We start from the raw sequence: 15,234 nt of genomic DNA on the forward strand, positions 1-15,234 counted from the left end.
ACATGGTTGACATCAGCCAGTCCTCTCTACCCAGCCTCCACATGGTTGACATCAGCCAGTCCTCTCTACCCAGCCTCCACATGGTTGACATCAGCCAGTCCTCTCTACCCAGCCTGCACATGGTTGACATCAGCCAGTCCTCTCTACCCAGCCTGCACATGGTTGACATCAGCCAGTCCTCTCTACCCAGCCTGCACATGGTTGACATCAGCCAGTCCTCTCTACCCAGCCTCCACATGGTTGACATCAGCCAGTCCTCTCTACCCAGCCTCCACATGGTTGACATCAGCCAGTCCTCTCTACCCAGCCTCCACATGGTTGACATCAGCCAGTCCTCTCTACCCAGCCTCCACATGGTTGACATCAGCCAGTCCACTCTACCCAGCCTCCACATGGTTGACATCAGCCAGTCCTCTCTACCCAGCCTGCACATGGTTGACATCAGCCAGTCCTCTCTACCCAGCCTCCACATGGTTGACATCAGCCAGTCCTCTCTACCCAGCCTCCACATGGTTGACATCAGCCAGTCAGTTTTAATACTAGAAACATATGGACTCCATTATTATGATGTATCAGATCTTATTGTTCCACTGTTTCACCATATCTTCCCTTTTCCCTCTCTGGAATATGGCTCCAGTATGTGTCTGTGTGTGTGTGTGTGTCTGTCAGTGTGTCAGTGTGTGTGTGTGTGTGTCTGTGTGTGTCCTTTTAAATAGCCTCTGCCGGCCAGACCTCTAGAGTCACAAACCTTTTTTATTCAGTTCTATAATTATATAACATGTGTGTTTAAGTATGTCCTTTATAGCTGGGACATTAAAGCACCATCTTTGAGGACTGTTTGTGCGCCCGTGTGTGTGTGTGTGTGTGTAGTGTGTGTGTGTGTGTGTGTAGTGTGTGTGTGTGTGTGTGTGTGTGTGTGTGTGTGTAAGGTCCGCCAGATGAAGAGAGGATAACATCACTCCTACCCAGAACGCAGGGTGATTGGTCAGAGAGTGGCCTGTCAGTGGGACAGACACCAGCGGGGACAACGATGGGAGCAGGGTGACATTGCCCTTAGATGCTGATCTTGGGTCAGTTTTGGCATTTTTCCCCACTAATGGTTAAGGTTAGGATTGGGGGAGGGGAAGCTGATCCTCGATCTGGCCTTTCACTCTGTCTGCAATAACATCCAGAAGGAAGAGTGTGTCTCTGTGGTGCTGATTATGGTTAGCATATACATATAACACACACACAAACGGAGGCACACACACACACTGTACATACGAGAGCACAGAGTCGCACACCCTCTCATACACAGGGAGCCTGTTTTCCATTCGTTTTGGCACTGCATGCTTTTATTGCTCACTGAGAGGGTCTCAGCCTGCCTGAGAATGTGACAGCAAATGAAGACTAGGCAGAGTGCTAAACAGGAGTCAATGTGTGTGTGTGTAGTTCTGAACACGTCATTCTTCTAAGAGAAGTGCACTGTATAGTCTTGTCTGTGTGTGTTTCTCTCTGTGTGTGTGTGTGTGTGTGTGTGTGTGTGTGTGTCAATAAAGTAAACAGCTAGCTAGCTAACTGTGTTTTCATTGACAACTCATTGCTCAACCTGTGGATTCCACAGAGGTAAAATACACACGCAGACACTGTACATAAACACACTGTAAAGTACACACATAAACACACTAACACACAACCTGGAGCGACAAAGCATCCATCAACAAGAAGCTGCTCAGGAGCAGAAAGAGTCCTTATCAATTAACTAATAAATGATTGAATAAATGAATGAATGGATAGATCAATAAATGAATTACTAAATGAACGAACACACAAAACAAATTAAGAATTTAATGATGGTACACTGCTCAAAAAAATTAAGGGAACACTTAAACAACACAATGTAACTCCAAGTCAATCACACTTCTGTGAAATCAAACTGTCCACTTAGGAAGCAACACTGATTGACAATAAATTTCACATGCTGTTGTGCAAATGGAATAGACAACAGGTGGAAATTATAGGCAATTAGCAAGACACCCGCAATAAAGGAGTGGTTCTGCAGGTGGTGACCACAGACCACTTCTCAGTTCCTATGCTTCCTGGCTGATGTTTTGGTCACTTTTGAATGCTGGCGGTGCTTTCACTCTAGTGGTAGCATGAGACGGAGTCTACAACCCACACAAGTGGCTCAGGTAGTGCAGCTCATCCAGGATGGCACATCAATGCGAGCTGTGGCAAGAAGGTTTGCTGTGTCTGTCAGCGTAGTGTCCAGAGCATGGAGGCGCTACCAGGAGACAGGCCAGTACATCAGGAGATGTGGAGGAGGCCGTAGGAGGGCAACAACCCAGCAGCAGGACCGCTATCTCCGCCTTTGTGCAAGGAGGAGCAGGAGGAGCACTGCCAGAGCCCTGCAAAATGACCTCCAGCAGGCCACAAATGTGCATGTGTCTGCTCAAACGGTCAGAAACAGACTCCATGAGGGTGGTATGAGGGCCCGACGTCCACAGGTGGGGGTTGTGCTTACAGCCCAACACCGTGCAGGACGTTTGGCATTTGCCAGAGAACACCAAGATTGGCAAATTCGCCACTGGCGCCCTGTGCTCTTCACAGATGAAAGCAGGTTCACACTGAGCACATGTGACAGACGTGACAGAGTCTGGAGACGCCGTGGAGAACGTTCTGCTGCCTGCAACATCCTCCAGCATGACCGGTTTGGCGGTGGGTCAGTCATGGTGTGGGGTGGCATTTCTTTGGGGGGCCGCACAGCCCTCCATGTGCTCGCCAGAGGTAGCCTGACTGCCATTAGGTACCGAGATGAGATCCTCAGACCACTTGTGAGACCATATGCTGGTGCGGTTGGCCCTGGGTTCCTCCTAATGCAAGACAATGCTAGACCTCATGTGGCTGGAGTGTGTCAGCAGTTCCTACAAGAGGAAGGCATTGATGCTATGGACTGGCCCGCCCATTCCCCAGACCTGAATCCAATTGAGCACATCTGGGACATCATGTCTCGCTCCATCCACCAACGCCACGTTGCACCACAGACTGTCCAGGAGTTGGCGGATGCTTTAGTCCAGGTCTGGGAGGAGATCCCTCAGGAGACCATCCGCCACCTCATCAGGAGCATGCCCAGGCGTTGTAGGGAGGTCATACAGACACGTGGAGGCCACACACACTACTGAGCCTCATTTTGACTTGTTTTAAGGACATTACATCAAAGTTGGATCAGCCTGTAGTGTGGTTTTCCACTTTAACTTTGAGTGTGACTCCAAATCCAGACCTCCATGGGTTGATACATTTGATTTCCATTGATAATTTCTGTGTGATTTTGTTGTCAGCACATTCAACTATGTAAAGAAAAAAGTATTTAATAAGATTATTTCATTCATTCAGATCTAGGATGTATTATTTTAGTGTTCCCTTTATTCTTTTGAGCAGTGTACAATAGTATCATGTTGGGTTTTGTCACTAGTTGGGATGATCTTTAAGATGGGTAGCCCAACACAGACTTACTCCATAGTGACAGTCAGTGGAAAAATCTGAGAGAAATTATTCAGCAGAACAGACAGACCTGGAGATCTCGATCCCTCTCCTCTCCTCTCCTCTCCTCTCCTCTCCTCTCCTCTCCTCTCCTCTCCTCTCCTCTCCTCTCCTCTCCTCTCCTCTCCTCTCCTCTCCTCTCCTCTCCTCTCCTCTCCTCTCCTCTCCTCTCCTCTCCTCTCCTCTCCTCTCCTCTCTCTGAAGGAAGGATGGATGTAGCCACGCTCACTGTGTGTATGTAACATCGTCTTGCCTGAGCTAACAAACACACCCATCTGTGCACACCTCCTGTGCTCTCAACATCTGTAATATCACAATCTATTGCAACACAACATAATGCAATACTACACTACAAAACATAATGCAACACAATACAAAGCAACGCAATATGTTGCAGCACAAAACACAATAACACATCGCAACAACAACACAATCTGGATCTGTAGTGAGAGGCTATGGAATTCTGTTTAGTCAAACAAAAACAATCCAAAGGACTGGGGCTTCTTTTAAAAACAACAAGATGCTTTCATTCACTAAACCTGTTTATCATTGTTCTCTTCCAAACCACAGCACACACCCACACCCTCTTACAACAAACATACACACTCACACACACAGTCACAGAAAACATCACACGTCATAACGTATCATCGCTGCAAATTCCAGACAAAACTTAGTGATTCAAGCTCTTTCAAGCTTCCAATTGAAGGTGCCTTTTTGAAAATACACAAAGGCGTTCTTAGAAACTGAGGGAGGCGGAGAGGAGAGATATAAAGCAATAAAAAAAACTCAGTTCAGGTCCGTATGCTACAGCTGCATTACTGGTCTCAGCTATGGTTAGAGTGGAGAGTGAGAGAAGACGAAGACCCTCTTCTTCTACCATTTAGTGCAAAACGAAATCCCTTCCTCAATGGAATATGTCTACCTGTCAAACTAGTTGTCATGGAACAATCCACAAGAAATAATGTCTTGACAATAGTTTAGTTTTAGGATAGAAATAAATACGTATTAAAATGAGTGCTTCTGAAAATGTATATCACTGAAATACATTGAATTTCAAAGTGATGGTTGTTCAACAATCTCTCCTTTCATTAATTTCTGGAAGACTTGTAAACATCTAGACTGAACTCCCCAGTTGGTATGAGATATCAGGAAAATAACCTTACAGAAAAAAGAACATATTTTCTCTTCCATTTTCTTCTTTCACGCTTTCTTTCCTTCGCTTTTAAATTCTATCTATATTCATGCTCTTGTTCTGGGAGGGTTGGGTTCTCCCATCTCATAGCCCTCTGGGTGCTGGGGAACTTGAAATGTACACACACACACACACACAGCAGATTTGAATGCACGCACACTCAGGCAGATGCACGCAAACACACATATGCACACAACCACATGCTCTCTCACACACACACACACACACACACTGGGACCGTGCTCCGACCCATCCAGGACATCTACTTGAAACAATGCCTGAGGCAGGCCTGCAGCATCATCTAGGATCCCACACCCCCCCGCCACCAGCTGTTCACTCCCTTACCGTCGGGCAGACGGTATCAGAGCATGAGGTCTGATACCAACAGGCTCGGAGACAATTTCTATCTACAAGCCATCAGACTGCTGAACACTTGAACTGGACTGACCACCTGCTCTGATTCTCCACACCTTAGCAGACATACACTCACCCACACGTACAGTGAGTGTACAAAACATTAAGAGCACTTTCCATTATATAGGCTGACCAGGTGAATCCATGTGGAAGCTATTATCCCTTGTTGATGTTGCTTGTTAAAACCACTTCAAATCAGGGTAGATGAAGGGGAGGAGACAGGTTAAAGAAGGATTTCGAAGCCTTGAGACAATTGAGACATGGATTATGTATGTGTGCCATTCAAAGGGTGAATGAGCAAGACAAAAGATTTAAGTGCCTTTGAACATCATCCTGTAGGGAAGAAAGAGCCCACGCTATGATAAACACTCTGTATGGGTCCTGGCCTAAAAACAAATTAAAAGCACACTCACCTCCAATGACTGGAGAAACTACATCAGGAGGACATACACATCCCTGGGGTCTCATTTAACACACACACGCACGCACGCACGCACACACACACACAGATCTTGTTAGCTTATATAAGTCTTGAATAAGTAATACATGCTCAAGTGAACAACTACACACTACACACTACACATGCCGTTAGCATCGTCGGAATCACCTCAACATGACTTATCATCCGAGCTAAGCAAAATTAAAAGATGTAATCAATTCTGCCTCTCCAGTTTTCCTACATTAATTCAGAACACGAGACACAAATCTGGGGCTGGTACTGCTGAATTACTAGGTTAAACCAACCATCTAACATCAGAAACAAGCCTTGGGGAGACAGACAGACAGACAGACAGACAGACAGACAGACAGACAGACAGACAGACAGACAGACAGACAGACAGACAGACAGACAGACAGACTCCCAACAATGACATCGGCAACTGGCCTTGGATAGAGATATATACAGAAAGAGAGAGAGAGAGAGAAAGAGAGAGAGAGAGAGAAACACACACACATAAACTGTGTGCCATACGACAGCCATCATCTAGATGAGATTGACATGTAGCAGCAGATGAAAGACTCAGCCCTCTTTTCAATCCTCCCTGCAGTCACATTCTACTGAGGTCTCTCACTTTCACACATCCATTATTCACTACACTACACGGTGTGGCGAGAACACACACTCACAGAGAAGAACACACACACTCACAGAGATGAACACACACACTCACAGAGATGAACACACACACTCACAGAGAAGAACACACACACTCACAGAGAAGAACACACACACTCACAGAGAAGAACACACACACTCACAGAAAAGAACACACACACTCACAGAAAAGAACACACACACTCACAGAAAACACACACTCACAGAAAAGAACACACACACTCACAGAAAAGAACACACACACTCACAGAAAAGAACACACACACACTCACAGAAAAGAACACACACACTCACAGAAAAGAACACACACACTCACAGAAAAGAACACACACACTCACAGAAAAGAACACACACACTCACAGAAAAGAACACACACACTCACAGAAAAGAACACACACACACTCACAGAAAAGCACACACACACTCACAGAAAAGCACACACAAACACTGTGATAACAACATGCAGTTCTGGGGATTGACTGATGGAATCTGTGCCTTGCAGAACACTGGGGAGCAAGCTGTCGGGGAGCGCTTACACAGCTTTATCTGTGTGTGTATATTTGTATATGTGTGTGTGTGTGTGTGTGTGTGTGTGTGTGTGTGTGTGTGTGTGTTTACTCACCTTGTCACCACAGTCAAGCGGGCTGGATCCACTCTTGTTCCCACAGTCTTCCTGAAACACAGAGAAAATCACAAGTCACATTTAGGTTTTTTGTCTATTCAACTCAGTCCTGCATGAAAGAAATCCAGAAAATGAATAACATGAAATGTTTTCTCCCCCCATTACTTAGATGTTTGTTCTCTTACAGTATATTATTCCTTGAGAGCTTGATTCTCAGATTGTATTAGATTGATTCAAGCGTTAAATGTGTTTTTCTTTGCAAAATGAAACCAGTCGAAACCTGGTGGTGACAAAATGTCTCCTATGATTTGTGATAGGCTGGATGGAAAAAGTCCTATTTCTCCTCCAAGATGTGACAGTAACTTGTTTGGTATTCTACCAGCTCTATCCATTTCCTCTTTTCATCAAGGGAATATGATGGGATCTCTCTCTCTCTCTTTCTGTCTCTGTCCTCAACCCCCCTCTCTCTTTCTCCAATCCCATCTTCCTCTCCTTCTTTCTGTCAAACCAAATCGCTCTCCAAACCATCCCTCTCTCCATCCCCTTCTATCTCTCTCCCTCCCTCCCTCAATTCCATCACCCCCCCATACTCTCTAGGTAGTGACAGGTAGTTTATTCCCTCCTGTTCTGACAGATGTCAGCTTTGACAAACCTGCCCCATTCTCCACAAGGATTACTCTCCTTCCAAGAGATATGGCTCTGTGCATCGCATCCTCTAATTCATTACAACACACACACCTACACACTAGTGCCGTCAAATTCAAATCTGGCCCTTGAAGCCGGTTCCACAGCTTTTTTTCATTCTTCCCCTCTAATCAGGGACTGATTTCAACCTGCGACACCAGGTGGGTGCAATAATTATCAGGTAGAACAGAAAATCTGCAGGCTCCGGACCTCGTAGGGTAAGAGATGAATACTCTAGAGGTTGATGCCTTATTAGAGGAATATGTAACATTCTGGCTCTCATATCCCAGAGGAGAGTAGACATGTGTGGACAAAACATTATGAACACCTGCTGAAAGCTATGAATCCCTTATTGATGTCACTTGTTAAATCCACTTCAATGAGTGTAGATGAAGGACAGGTTAAAGACTGATTTTTAAGCCTTGAGACAGGATTGTGTGTGTGTGCCATTCAGAGGGCTTATGGGCAAGACAGAAGGCTTAAGTGCCTTTGAATGGGGTATGGTAGTAGGTGCCAGGCGCACCGGTTTGATTGTGTCAAGAACTGCAACACTGCTGGGTTTTTCACGCTCAACAGTTTCCCGTGTATATCAAGAATGGTCACCACCCAAAGGACATCCAGCCAACTTGACACAACTGTGGGAAGCATTGGAGTCAACATGGGCCAGCATCCCTGTGGAACGCTTTCGACAACTTGTAGAGTCCACGCCCCAACGAATTGAGACTGTTCTGAGGGCATTAATGTTAACATTTACCATGCACAATGCTCCCTTAATGATAAATCATCCAAATGTACCCTGTTGCCAAATCCAATCCCCCCGTGGTTTCAGGCCTAACCCCCGCTCTCCATTACACTTCTATTACTCATCGCCAGCCCAACCCTGCCACACACACTGCAGTCCTCCTGTATGAGGATATTGAGGCTAGCCTGTCCAAGCACATCTCTTGGTCGGGCTAGGTCGGGCTTGCATATACAGCCAGGTGTCCCAACTGTGTGTGTGTGTGTGTGTGTGTATGTGTATGTGTATGTGTATGTGTATGTGTATGTGTATGTGTGTGTGTGTGTGTGTTTGTGTGTGTGTGTGTGTGTGTGTCTCCTCAGGATAAGCCGTAAAGAACATGAGGACAGTGGTGTGATGTTTAGACAGTATGGAGAGTGGCCCGTCTGCATCTCGTCTGACAGAACCATGTCAGGTCAAATGGCTGCTGAGGAAAACCCTGATTAGACATGAAGCATTCTTGGCCCATCATGTCGAGCCTCTAAGGGCTTGTATCAAGATACCAAAACACACACACACACTGACAAATGAAAAACACAGGCACACAACAAATACCAGAGAAAAAGGATCCATACGGCCCCTTTCCAACTGGAGAGCCTTAGATAGCTTAGCTTGCATTTTGGATAACAGGAAGTTAACTGTTGAATGCAGCCCGCAGTCTAAGGCATACTGTTTATCTATTAAATCTGAATTCTAAATGTTTTATCCATGTGAGGATTTCATATGGGACACGTCATCATTCATACACGTTTACGCTAGCTAGTCTTATTCAATAATGTATAAGCCTACAGCTCTACTATCGCAGTTCCAATTAGATATTTCTGTTTGGACAGTGGAACCTCTTTCAGACTACAATACAAAGTAGCTATACAGTGTACAGTAAGTCCTGTGTCAAACAATGTGAAAAACCTCATTTGTGATGTGTGTGCCACAGGTGGCTGGTGGCACCTTAATTAGGGAGGACAGGCTCATAGTACTGGCTGGAACAGAATACCACTCCATTCCAGCCATTATTATGAGCCGTCCTCCCCTCACCAGCCTCCTGTGGTGTGTGCTTTACTTAGACGTGTGCATAACTTACTATATGCATCAGTGGAGGCTGGTGAGGGGAGGATGGCTCATAGTAATGTCTGAAATGGAATGGAATGGAATGGTATCATGTGTTTGGTACCATTCCATAGATTCCGTTCCAGACATTACTATGAGCACGTCCTCCAATTTAAAGTGCCACCAGCCACCACTGGTATGCATTGATGTCAATAGATTTGTATGGAAATCTTGAGTTACATGCAAGGACCTCAAGATAGGATTTTAGCCCAAGTGTCTACAACGTGTCCTTGTAAGGGCCTTTCTGAGTGTACTTCTAAATCAATGTGACATATTGTGAGAACTATGAAGGGTCAGAGTGAGAGTGAGAGAGATCTGTCAGTGTCCACCTGTCTGTCTGTCTGCCGGGTCACATTAGGGCTAGACAAGTCAGCCCATAGGCCTCAAACAACCACCCAAAATAACACACACATGCATGTACACACACACACACACACACACACACACACACAAAGACATGTAGCTGGACACCAAAATAACCCCAAGTGGAGGAGAAGAAAGCAAGAGGCTAAGCCAAGCCAAGGAAACGCTGGGTATCAATTTACACCATGTTATCCACTTCTTGGACCTATCACAGTTTTATTTCATTAATTAAATCCTTAGCCTCAGGCTGCGTCCCAAATGGCACCGTATTCCCTACATACTGAACTCCTTTTGACAAGGGCTCATAGGGCTCTGGTCAAAAATGGTGCACACTGTAGGAATAGGGTGCCATTTGGGATGAATCCTAAGATACATGCCAGGGGGAACTAGCTGCAAGGCTGGCAGGGCGAGGCGGGACAACAACCACTTGGATCAATTTCACACCCCATTAAGGGCATGATGGATAGGCCAAAACTACTAGGGTATACATCCCAAATGGCACCCTATTCCCTATTGGGCCCTGTTCAAAAGTAGTGCACTATGTAGGGAATAGGGTGCCATTTGGTTTCTGACTGCGCACCTTGTACAATATAATATGAAGAGCTGGTATTTTCCTAAGGAGGAGGCAGAGAGCAACTCGCCAAGCCAGAAGGCTTGTACAGGCACATGAGAGAGGGAAGGGCTGGAGCCCTGGTGGTTTCCTGGAGTAAATGGTGACCTCTGGCAGCTCGCCCACTCATCCACGGTGGCAGTGTGTGTGTGTGTGTGTGTGTGTGTGTGCACCCCAGTGTTCCACAACAGATGTGTGCCAAGAACTCCTGAATCTCTGTCTCAGAGAGTGACTCGCCCACATACAGTAGAAATAGACCTAGCAGAATGGACATAGAAATAGACCTAGCAGAATGGACATAGAAATAGACCTAGCAGAATGGACATAGAAATAGACCTAGCAGAATGGACATAGAAATAGACCTAGCAGAATGGACATAGAAATAGACCTAGCAGAATGGACATAGAAATAGACCTAGCAGAATGGACATAGAAACAGACCTAGCAGAATGGACATAGAAACAGACCTAGCAGAATGGACATAGAAATAGACCTAGCAGAATGGACATAGAAATAGACCTAGCAGAATGGAAATAGAAATAGACCTAGCAGAATGGACATAGAAATAGACCTAGCAGAATGGACATAGAAATAGACCTAGTAGAATTAACATAGAAAACCACCTAGCAGAATTAACATAGAAATGGACTTGTCAGAATGTACATATAAAAAAACGTGCACAATGAACATTGAAATATACTTGGCAGAATTAACATAGAAATAGACTTGGCATATTGAACATAGAAACAGACCTAGCAGATTGAACATAGCTCAGACAAAAATGCAGACGAGCTGCTAACAAGTTAGAAGGGATGTGACAAAAAGGAGTAGCACGCTGCTTCGCGTTCCACCAGCCTGAAATTCACTGGATTTGTCCACTACATATCGTTGCATGCGCACACACACACACAAACATTGCTGCATGCAAACAGCATTTAGAATGGCCATGAGAGTCTGAGAGATGAGGATATGATATGAGTCAATGCATTGAGCATTTTGATTGCTGCAGCCACTATGAGCCACAAGAACATGAATGGAATGTCCTTTATAGTCATTATATTTCTATGCTAAGAAAACCCCAGAACAGGCTCAAATAGATGGAGTGATACTGGTAGCTGTCAGAGTAATAATTAGACTGTAGGCCTCTCTCTCTCCATCTCTCTTTATAGCTCTCCTCAATCTCTTTCTTGCTCCCACTCAGCCTCTCTTTCTCTCTCTCTCTACTTCCCTCTCAGCCTCTCTTCCCCTCTCTCTCTTTCTCTCTCTCTCTACTTCCCTCTCAGCCTCTCTTCCCCTCTCTCTCTTTCCCTCGCTCTACACTTCCCTCTCCAGACATCTCTTCCCCTCTCTCGCTTTCTCTACACTTCCCTCTCCAGACATCTCTTCCCCTCTCTCTTTCTCCCTCTACACTTCCCTCTCCAGACATCTCTTCCCCTCTCTCGCTTTCTCTACACTTCCCTCTCCAGACATCTCTTCCCCTCTCTCTCTTTCTCTCTCTACACTTCCCTCTCCAGACATCTCTTCCCCTCTCGCTTTCTCTACACTTCCCTCTCCAGACATCTCTTCCCCTCTCTCTCTTTCTCTACACTTCCCTCTCCAGACATCTCTTCCCCTCTCTCTCTCTCTCTACACTTCCCTCTCCAGACATCTCTTCCCCTCTCTCTTTCTCTCTCTACACTTCCCTCTCCAGACATCTCTTCCCCTCTCTCTTTCTCTCTACACTTCCCTCTCCAGACATCTCTTCCCCTCTCTCGCTTTCTCTACACTTCCCTCTCCAGACATCTCTTCCCCTCTCTCTTTCTCTCTACACTTCCCTCTCCAGACATCTCTTCCCCTCTCTCGCTTTCTCTACACTTCCCTCTCCAGACATCTCTTCCCCTCTCTCTCTTTCTCTCTCTACACTTCCCTCTCCAGACATCTCTTCCCCTCTCGCTTTCTCTACACTTCCCTCTCCAGACATCTCTTCCCCTCTCTCTCTTTCTCTCTCTACACTTCCCTCTCCAGACATCTCTTCCCCTCTCTCTCTTTCTCTCTACACTTCCCTCTCCAGACATCTCTTCCCCTCTCTCTTTCTCTCTACACTTCCCTCTCCAGACATCTCTTCCCCTCTCTCTCTTTCTCTCTACACTTCCCTCTCCAGACATCTCTTCCCCTCTCTCTTTCTCTACACTTCCCTCTCCAGACATCTCTTCCCCTCTCTCTCTTTCTCCTTCTCTCTCCCAGCATCTCTCCGTCCTCCCCCCATCTTAATCTATAAGTGTCTCCACCACCACACCTACAGTATGTGATATCCACCACCACACCTACAGTATGTGATATCCACCACCACACCTACAGTATGTGATATCCACCACCACACTGACATATGATATACTGTAGTGCCTATTTTAAACACTTCATGACAAATGGGGTTGTCTCTGTTATTCTGCTCATTCTACAGATGTCTTCAAGAGTAACCCTGGTAAGAGGGTATCACACACACACACACACACACCTGCCCCTTAGGCCATGTATGCACAGTCATATTTGCAAGTCAAAAGAAGACAAGGAAAGGTTGCACTCACCTGCTGTATTCCTGTTTTCTTCTCAAGACTCTGGGTACTTCCCTCTCTTCTTCTCTCCTCTCTTCTCTTTATCTGTCCTTTCTCCTTCTCTCCTCTCCTCTCTTCATCTGTCCTTTCTCCTCTCCTCTCTTCTTCTCTCCTCTCTTCATCTGTCCTTTCTCCTCCTCTCCTCTCTTCTCCACTCTTGTCCTCTCTCCTCTCCTCTCCTCTCCTCTCCTCAGTTATGGGTTATGTGTGGAAAACCAGAGTAGATTCTGAATATACCAATTAGTTTGTAAATCTCTAGCTGTCAGTCAAACACAGGTAGCTGTTTCTCTGAGATGCTTTGAGATTCCCAGCACTGATTACATGGTTCCAATAGGTGTTCCTACTTCAATCCCTGTTCTGTGGCTCTAATGTGGACCTCTGTTGCTTCTAAACATCTCTCCCTCTCTCTCTGTCTCTCTCTCGCTGTTCTCACTGCTCTCTCTCTCGCACCTCTCTCTCTTATGCAGGGCTCTTGTCAATTATGTCCTTGAAATCCGGTCTTAGTCATTCCTTTCCTGAGATTTGATACCACCATCATCATCATCATCATCATCATCATCATCATCTCTGCTAGCTATGCATATTTTACAAGAGCGACTGAAAGAAGGGGGGGGGCAGTACAGGGTTAACGTTTTCCCATTCTTAAATCTGACACACACATATACACACACTGCTTATTGACTGACCACTAAGCCCTCTAAAGACTTCAATTACAGCAGGAAATCCATTCACTTATTAAACAGCCGAAGCTCAAATGTTGTCATATTCTAAGCATGTCTTACATTCATCATCAATATTCTCTTACAGCATCAGTCAAACCTGAATTGTCACATGCTCATCACTCATTCCACATATCCTGATAATGAATTAACATATAGGCTACATAGGCTAGTATAAACTAAACTAACGCTGCTCTTACCTCCCTATACTGGCTGAGTTCAATTAAATCACCGATTAGCTATAGGTTCCTATATGGGCGCATCAATCTAAAAAACACTAATACTATAGGCAAACCATATAATACAACTTGAATAATATATAGACATGTTGAAAATCACGCAATGTAGGAAGAATATAAAAAACACATACCTGATGACTGTGCACTTGATGCCTCCTAGCAGCGATTCCGGGCGCGCACGTTACGAGAAGCAAGCGCAAGAGACAGTAGCACATGCGAACGGAGCGCGTGAATATACACAACATAGGCTACCCTTGCTGCACAGTATCATATTATACAACATCATGCACGAAACAGCCCTATAAATAGAATTTGTGATTTTAACAATGCTACCACTTGCGCGAGTTGTGCTTGCTTTCGCGGTGAAACGTGTTGGCACATGATAAAGTCGTCTATGCACGGATACGGTACCAGTATTGCTGTCATACACGGTCAAAGTCTATAAGGATGGCATTGTGTAAATTGCATTAATTACATATAGGGATACAAATATATTTGTTTAAAAGCTAATGGCACGAGCAGACCGATTTGTTTTGACACTGATCAATGACACCGGGAGGAGATGAGCTCGAACGAACCGCAAAAAGGCGCACCTTGAAAACAAACACCTCTGGTCCTTACAGCCACAGCTGGCACTGGCCGCTTCTTTCTGTAGGCTGTACAGTCCACAACGACCCAAAACAGTCTGTTATATTCCTATTAGCAGGCTAGACTACCGATACACCGGTGGCTTTGTCTTTGACACCCGAGTAAGAGCGGAGCGAAGAGCAAAAGAGAGGCGCGCAGCGTTCTGGAGTTGTTTTAAAATCCCCAAAATATTTAGTAGTTGCCTATAAACTCCACGGAGATCGAGAGACGCACCAACCTGTAGCATAAGCCAACCGTTGTCTAGTCGACTCCTTTGGGAAGTGCGGTCTTGGTGAGGACACACAGGAGATGTGACAGGGACAATGAGTTCATGTGTCAGGTCTGGTATAGCGGAGAGAAGAGGCGCTCTGATATTTATACACTCATCTCCTCTCCGCTCCGCGCGAGCCTGGCGCTTCTGAACATGCTGTTTACACCAGCAGAGGCAGGAGGACACGCCCACAGCGCACTCATTGGACTCGTTCATTTCTAAGCCATTTCTATCATTCCATTGACGCAAGCCTCTTTCTTACTTACTTACTCTTTCTTACTACCCACCCACTCACCCACCCATCTTTCTCACTACCCACCCACCCACCCACCCACCCATCTTTCTCACTACCCACCCACCCATCTCTCTCTCTCCCTCT

At 45.6% G+C, this 15,234-nt stretch overlaps 1 protein-coding gene across 1 annotated transcript in view; it reads right to left on the reverse strand.

Annotated features, from left to right (window-relative positions):
• LOC121582951 (cell migration-inducing and hyaluronan-binding protein-like) overlaps positions 1 to 14,967 on the reverse strand; it is a 127,907-nt gene extending 112,940 nt beyond the window's left edge. Inside the window, exon 1 of the mRNA XM_045223996.1 lies at positions 14,823 to 14,967. The gene's annotated coding sequence lies outside the window, so the exon portion shown is untranslated. The remainder of the gene's footprint in view (positions 1 to 14,822) is intronic.
• Positions 14,968 to 15,234: the final 267 nt, after the last annotated feature.

This window comes from Coregonus clupeaformis, chromosome 12 (genome assembly GCF_020615455.1).
Source record: "Coregonus clupeaformis isolate EN_2021a chromosome 12, ASM2061545v1, whole genome shotgun sequence".
NCBI lineage: Eukaryota > Metazoa > Chordata > Actinopteri > Salmoniformes > Salmonidae > Coregonus > Coregonus clupeaformis.